We start from the raw sequence: 8,595 nt of genomic DNA on the forward strand, positions 1-8,595 counted from the left end.
TGTGACAATCGGGCAGAGCTGCACTCTGCATTGTGACACTCTGGCACTGTGACACTCTGCATTGTGACACTCTGCATTGTGACACTCTGGCATTGTGACACTCTGGCACAGTGGCACTCTGCTTTGTGGCACTCGCATTGTGACAGTGGCACTGTGACACTCTGGCACTGTGACACTCTGCATTGTGACACTCGCATTGGGACACTCTGGCATGTGACACTCTGGCACTATGACACTGTGGCACTGTGACACTGCGTTGTGACACTCGCATTGTGACACTGGCACTGTGACACTCTGTCACTGTTACACTCTGCATTGTGACACTCGCATTGTGACACTCTGGTACTGTGACACTCTGACACTGTGACACTGGCACTGTGACACGCGCACTGTGAAAGTCTGTATTGTTATACTCTGGCACTGCGACACTCTGGCACTGTGACAGTCTGGTACTATTACATTCTGGCAATGTGACGCTCTGGCACTGTGACACTCTGCATTGTGACACTGCATTGTGACACTCTGGCACAGTGACACTCTGCATTGTGACACTCTGGCACTGTGACATTCTGGTACTGTGACACTCTGGCACTGTAACACTCTGCATTGTGTCTCTCTCCATTGTGACACACTGGCACTGTGACATTCTGGCATTGTGACACTCTGGCACTGTGACACTCTGGCATTCTGGCACTCTGGCACTCTGACTCTCTCCATTGTGTCACTCTGGCTCTGTGGCACTGCATTGTGACACTCTGCATTGTGACACTCTGGTACTGTGACATTCTGCGTTGTGACACTCTCGCTCTGTGACACTCTGCGCTATGACGCTCTGGCACTGTGAAACTCTGGCATTGTGACACTGTGCCGTGTGACACTGGCACAGTGACGTTCTGCATTGTGACACTCTGGCACTGTGACACTTTGGCATTGTGACACTCTGCATTGTGACTATGGCACTGTGACACTCTGCATTCTGACACTGCATTGTGACACTCTGCATTGTGACATTCTGGCACTGTGATGCTCTGGCACTGTGACAGTCTGCATTGTGACACTCTGCATTGTGATACTCTGTATTGTGACACTCTGAATTGTGACACTCTGGCACAGAGAAATTCTGAATTGTGACACTCTGGCACTGTGAGAGTCTGGCATTGTGACACTCCTGCACTAAAACACGCTGCATTGTGACATGCATTGTGACTCTGGCATTGTGACACTCTGGCACTGTGACACACTGGCATTGTGACATTCTGGCACTGTGACAGTCTGGCATTGTGGCACTCTGGCACTTTGACACTCTGCATTGTGTCACTCTGGCACCCTGCCGTTCTGAATTGTGACACTCTGGCACTGTGGCACTGCATTGTGACACTCTGCATTGTGACACTCTCGCACTGTGACACTCCGCGCTGTGACACACTGGCAATGTGACACTCTGGCTCTGTGACCCTCTGCATTGTGACACTGTGGCTCTGTAACACTCTGCATTGTGACAGTCTGCATTGTGACACTGGCATTGTGACACACTAGCACTGTGACACTGGCACTGTGACACTCTGGCACTGTGAGAGTCTGCATTGTGACACTCTGGCACTGTGACATAGCATTGCAACACTCTGTGTTGTGACACTCTGGCACAGTGGCACTCTGCATTGTGACACTCTGGCACTGTGAAATTGCATTGCGACTCTGCATTGTGACACTCTGGCACAGTGGCACTCTGAATTGTGACACTCTGGCACTGTGACACTCTGGCACTGTGACACTCTGCATTGTGACACTCTGGCACTGTGACACTGCAATGTGACACTCTGCATTGTGACACTCTGGCACAGTGACACTCTGCATTGTGACACTCTGGCACTGTGACATTCTGGTACTGTGACACTCAGGCACTGTAACACTCTGCATTGTGTCTCTCTGCATTGTGACACACTGGCACTGTGACACTCTGGCATTGTGACACTCTGGCACTGTGACACTCTGGCATTGTGGCACTCTGGCACTCTGACTCTCTCCATTGTGTCACTCTGGCACTGTGGCACTGCATTGTGACACTCTGCATTGTGACACTCTGGTACTGTGACACTCTGCATTGTGACACTCTGGCACAGTGACATTCTGCGTTGTGACACTCTCGCTCTGTGACACTCTGCGCTATGACGCTCTGGCACTGTGAAACTCTGGCATTGTGACACTGTGCCGTGTGACACTGGCACAGTGACGTTCTGCATTGTGACACTATGGCACTGTGACACTTTGGCATTGTGACACTCTGCATTGTGACTATGGCACTGTGACACTCTGCATTGTGACACTGCATTGTGACACTCTGCATTGTGGCACTCTGGCACTGTGACAGTCTGCATTGTGACACTCTGCATTGTGACACTCTGTATTGTGACACTCTGAATTGTGACACTCTGGCACAGTGAAATTCTGAATTGTGACACTCTGGCACTGTGAGAGTCTGGCATTGTGACACTCTGGCACTATAACACGCTGCATTGTGACACTGCATTGTGACTCTGGCATTGTGACACTCTAGCGCTGTGACAATGTGGCACTGTGACACTCTGCATTGTGACACACTGGCACTGTGACATTCTGGTATTGTGACACTCTGGCACAGTGGCACTCTGCATTGTGACACTGGCACTGTGACACTCTGGCATTGTGACACTCTGGAACTGTGACACTCTGCATTGTCACACTCTAGCAGAGTGACATTCTGCATTGTCATTCTCTGGCATTGTGACACTGTGGCACTGTGACACTCTGCATTGTGACACTCGCATTGTGACACTCTGGCGTTGTGACACTGGCACTGTGACAATGTGGCACTGTGATACTCTGCATTGTGACACTCGCATTGTGACACTCTGGCACTGTGACGTTCTGGCATTGTGACACTCTGGCACAGTGACGCTCTGGCATTGTGACAATCGGGCAGAGCTGCACTCTGCATTGTGACACTCTGGCACTGTGACACTCTGCATTGTGACACTCTGCATTGTGACACTCTGGCATTGTGACACTCTGGCACAGTGGCACTCTGCATTGTGACACTCTGCCACTGTGACACTCTGCTTTGTGGCACTCGCATTGTGACAGTGGCACTGTGACACTCTGGCACTGTGACACTCTGCATTGTGACACTCGCATTGGGACACTCTGGCATGTGACACTCTGGCACTATGACACTGTGGCACTGTGACACTCTGCGTTGTGACACTCGCATTGTGACACTGGCACTGTGACACTCTGTCACTGTTACACTCTGCATTGTGACACTCGCATTGTGACACTCTGGTACTGTGACACTCTGACACTGTGACACTGGCACTGTGACACGCGCACTGTGAAAGTCTGTATTGTTATACTCTGGCACTGCGACACTCTGGCACTGTGACAGTCTGGTACTATTACATTCTGGCAATGTGACGCTCTGGCACTGTGACACTCTGCATTGTGACACTGCATTGTGACACTCTGGCACAGTGACACTCTGCATTGTGACACTCTGGCACTGTGACATTCTGCATTGTGACACTCTGCATTGTGACACTCTGGCACAGTGACACTCTGCATTGTGACACTCTGGCACTGTGACATTCTGGTACTGTGACACTCTGGCACTGTAACACTCTGCATTGTGTCTCTCTGCATTGTGACACACTGGCACTGTGACATTCTGGCATTGTGACACTCTGGCACTGTGACACTCTGGCATTCTGGCACTCTGGCACTCTGACTCTCTCCATTGTGTCACTCTGGCACTGTGGCACTGCATTGTGACACTCTGCATTGTGACACTCTGGTACTGCGACATTCTGCGTTGTGACACTCTCGCTCTGTGACACTCTGCGCTATGACGCTCTGGCACTGTGAAACTCTGGCATTGTGACACTGTGCCGTGTGACACTGGCACAGTGACGTTCTGCATTGTGACACTCTGGCACTGTGACACTTTGGCATTGTGACACTCTGCATTGTGACTATGGCACTGTGACACTCTGCATTCTGACACTGCATTGTGACACACTGCATTGTGACATTCTGGCACTGTGATACTCTGGCACTGTGACAGTCTGCATTGTGACACTCTGCATTGTGATACTCTGTATTGTGACACTCTGAATTGTGACACTCTGGCACAGTGAAATTCTGAATTGTGACACTCTGGCACTGTGAGAGTCTGGCATTGTGACACTCCTGCACTAAAACACGCTGCATTGTGACATGCATTGTGACTCTGGCATTGTGACACTCTGGCACTGTGACACACTGGCATTGTGACATTCTGGCACTGTGACAGTCTGGCATTGTGGCACTCTGGCACTTTGACACTCTGCATTGTGTCACTCTGGCACCCTGCCGTTCTGAATTGTGACACTCTGGCACTGTGGCACTGCATTGTGACACTCTGCATTGTGACACTCTCGCACTGTGACACTCCGCGCTGTGACACACTGGCAATGTGACACTCTGGCACTGTGACACTCTGCATTGTGACACTGTGGCACTGTAACACTCTGCATTGTGACAGTCTGCATTGTGACACTGGCATTGTGACACACTAGCACTGTGACACTGGCTCTGTGACACTCTGGCACTGTGAGAGTCTGCATTGTGACACTCTGGCACTGTGACATAGCATTGCAACACTCTGTGTTGTGACACTCTGGCACAGTGGCACTCTGCATTGTGACACTCTGGCACTGTGAAATTGCATTGCGACTCTGCATTGTGACACTCTGGCACAGTGGCACTCTGAATTGTGACACTCTGGCACTGTGACACTCTGGCACTGTGACACTCTGCATTGTGACACTCTGGCACTGTGACACTGCATTGTGACACTCTGCATTGTGACACTCTGGCACAGTGACACTCTGCATTGTGACACTCTGGCACTGTGACATTCTGGTACTGTGACACTCTGGCACTGTAACACTCTGCATTGTGTCTCTGTGCATTGTGACACACTGGCACTGTGACACTCTGGCATTGTGACACTCTGGCACTGTGACACTCTGGCATTGTGGCACTCTGGCACTCTGACTCTCTCCATTGTGTCACTCTGGCACTGTGGCACTGCATTGTGACACTCTGCATTGTGACACTCTGGTACTGTGACACTCTGCATTGTGACACTCTGGCACTGTGACATTCTGCGTTGTGACACTCTCGCACTGTGACACTCTGCGCTATGACGCTCTGGCACTGTGAAACTCTGGCATTGTGACACTGTTCCGTGTGACACTGGCACAGTGACGTTCTGCATTGTGACACTCTAGCACTGTGACACTTTGGCACTGTGACACTCTGCATTGTGACTATGGCACTGTGACACTCTGCATTGTGACACTGCATTGTGACACTCTGCATTGTGACACTCTGGCACTGTGATAATCTGGCACTGTGACAGTCTGCATTGTGACACTCTGTATTGTGACACTCTGAATTGTGACACTCTGGCACAGTGAAATTCTGAATTGTGACACTCTGGCACTGTGAGAGTCTGGCATTGTGACACTCTGGCACTATAACACGCTGCATTGTGACGCTGCATTGTGACTCTGGCATTGTGACACTCTAGCGCTGTGACACTGTGGCACTGTGACACTTTGCATTGTGACACTCTGGTACTGTGACATTCTGGTATTGTGACACTCTGGCACAGTGGCACTCTGCATTGTGACACTGGCACTGTGACACTCTGGCATTGTGACACTCTGCCACTGTGACACTCTGCATTGTGACACTCTAGCAGAGTGACATTCAGCATTGTCATTCTCTGGCATTGTGACACTGTGGCACTGTGACACTCTGCATTGTGACACTCTGCATTGTGACACTCTGGCACTGTGACATTCTGCGTTGTGACACTCTCGCACTGTGACACTCTGCGCTATGACGCTCTGGCACTGTGAAATTCTGGCATTGTGACACTCTGGCACAGTGACGCTCTGGCATTGTGACAATCGGGCAGAGCGGCACTCTGCATTGTGACACTCTGGCACTGTGACACTCTGCATTGTGACACTCTGGCACAGTGACGCTCTGGCATTGTGATAATCGGGCAGAGCGGCACTCTGCATTGTGACACTCTGGCACTGTGACACTCTGCATTGTGACACTCTGCATTGTGACACTCTTGCATTGTGACACTCTGGCACAGTGGCACTCTGCATTGTGACACTCTGGCACTGTGACACTCTGGCATTGTGACAATCTGGAACTGTGACACTCTGCATTGTGACACTCTGCCACAGTGACACTCTGCTTTGTGACACTCTGCATTGTGACACTCGCATTGTGACACTCTGGTACTGTGACACTCTGACACTGTGACACTGGCACTGTGACACTCGCACTGTGAAAGTCTGTATTGTGATACTCTGGCACTGCAACACTCTGGCACTGTGACAGTCTGGTACTATTACATTCTGGCAATGTGACGCTCTGGCACTGTGACACTCTGACATTGTGACACTCTGGCACTGTGACATTCTGCATTCAACACTCCACCTTTGTGACAGGCTTGCACTTTGACACCCTGCACTGTGACATTCGGGACTGTGACACTCTGCACTGTGACACTGCATTCTGACACTCTGCATTGTGACACTCTGGCGTTGTGGCACTCTGGCACAGTGACACTCTGCATTGTGACACTCTGCATTGTGACACTCTTCATTGTGACACTCTGGGACCGTGACACTCTGCATTGTGACACTCTGGCACAGTGGCACTCTGGCATTGTGACAGTCTGCATTGTGACACTCTGGCACTGTGACATTCTGGCACTGTGATGCTCTGCATTGTGACACTCTGGCACTGTGACACTCTGGCACTGTGACACTCTGCATTCAACACTGTGCCTTTGTGACAGGCTTGCATTATGACACTCTGCACTGCGGCAGTTTGGCACTGTGACACGCAGGTATTGTGACACTAGCGCAATGGCACTCTGCATTGTGTCACTCTGGCATTGTAACACTCTGGCACTGCGACACTCTGCATTCAACACTATGCCTTTGTGACAGGCTTGCATTATGACACTCTGCACTGCGACAGTTTGGCACTGTGGCACTCTGGCATTGTGACTCTCTGGCACTGTGACACTCTGTCATTGTGACACTGTGGCACTGTGACACTCTTCACTGTGACACTCTGGCACTGTGACAGTCAGGCATTGTGGCACTGGCATTGTGACACTACATTGTGACACTGTGCATTGTGACACTCTGGCACCATGACATTCTGGCATTTTGGAATCGTGGCATTTTGACACTGCATTGTGACACTCTGCATTGTGACACTCCGCATTGTGACACGCTGGCATTGTGATACTCTGGCATTATTGCACTCTGGCACTGTGACAATCTGTCATTGTGACACTCTGGCACTGTGACACTCTGCATTGTCACACTCTGGCATTGTGACACTCTGGCACTGTGACACTCTGCATTGTGACACTCTGCATTGTGACACTCTGGCACAGTGACATTCTGCATTGTGACAATCTGGCACTGTGAGACTGTGGCATTGTTACACTCTGGCACTGTGGCGCTCTGCACTGTGGCGCTCTGCATTGTGACACTCTGCATTGTGACACTGGTATTGTGACACTCTAGCCCTGTGACACTCTGGCACTGTGACACTCTGGCACTGTGACAGTCTGCATCGTGACACTCTGGCACTGTGACATTCTGCATTGTGACACTCTGCATTGTGACACTGGTATTGTGACACTCTAGCGCTGTGACACTCTGGCACTGTGACACTCTAGCACTGTGACAGTCTGCATAGTGACACTCTGGCACTGTGACATTGCATTGTGACACTCTGCGTTTTGACACTCTGGCACTGTGACAATCTGGCACAGTGACACTCTGCATTGTCACACTCTGGCATTGTGACACTCTGGCACTGTGACACTCTGCATTGTTACACTCTGCATTGAGACACTGCATTGTGACACTCTGCATTTTGACACTGTGGCACTGTGATACTCTGCATTGTGACACTGCATTGTGACACTCTGCATTTTGGCACACTGGCACTGTGACACTCTGCATTGTGATACTCTGGCACTGTGACACTCTGGCATTGTGACGTTCTGGCTCTGTCACACTCTGGATTTTGACATTCTGGCATTGTCACACTCTGCATTGTGACAATCTGCATTGTAACACTCTGGCACTGTGACACTCTGCATTGTGACACTCTGGCACTGTGACACTCTGCATTCAACACTGTGCCTTTGTGACAGGCTTGCATTATGACACTCTGCACTGCGGCAGTTTGGCACTGTGGCACTCTCGCATTGTGACTCTCTGGCACTGTCACACTCTGCATTGTGACACTCTGCATTGTAACACTCTGGCACTGTGACATTCTACATTGTGACACTCTGCATTGTGACATTCTGGCATCGTGACACACTGGCACTGAGACACGCAGCATTGTGACACTCTGGCACTGTGACACTCTGCATTGTGACACTCTGGCTCTGTCACACTCAGGATTTTGACATTCTGACACTGTGACACTCTGCATTGTGACACTCTGGCACTGTGA

The sequence above is a fragment of the Melanerpes formicivorus genome, unplaced genomic scaffold, assembly GCF_026170545.1.
Source record: "Melanerpes formicivorus ecotype bairdi unplaced genomic scaffold, bMelFor1.0.p_v2 SCAF_130, whole genome shotgun sequence".
Taxonomy (NCBI): domain Eukaryota; kingdom Metazoa; phylum Chordata; class Aves; order Piciformes; family Picidae; genus Melanerpes; species Melanerpes formicivorus.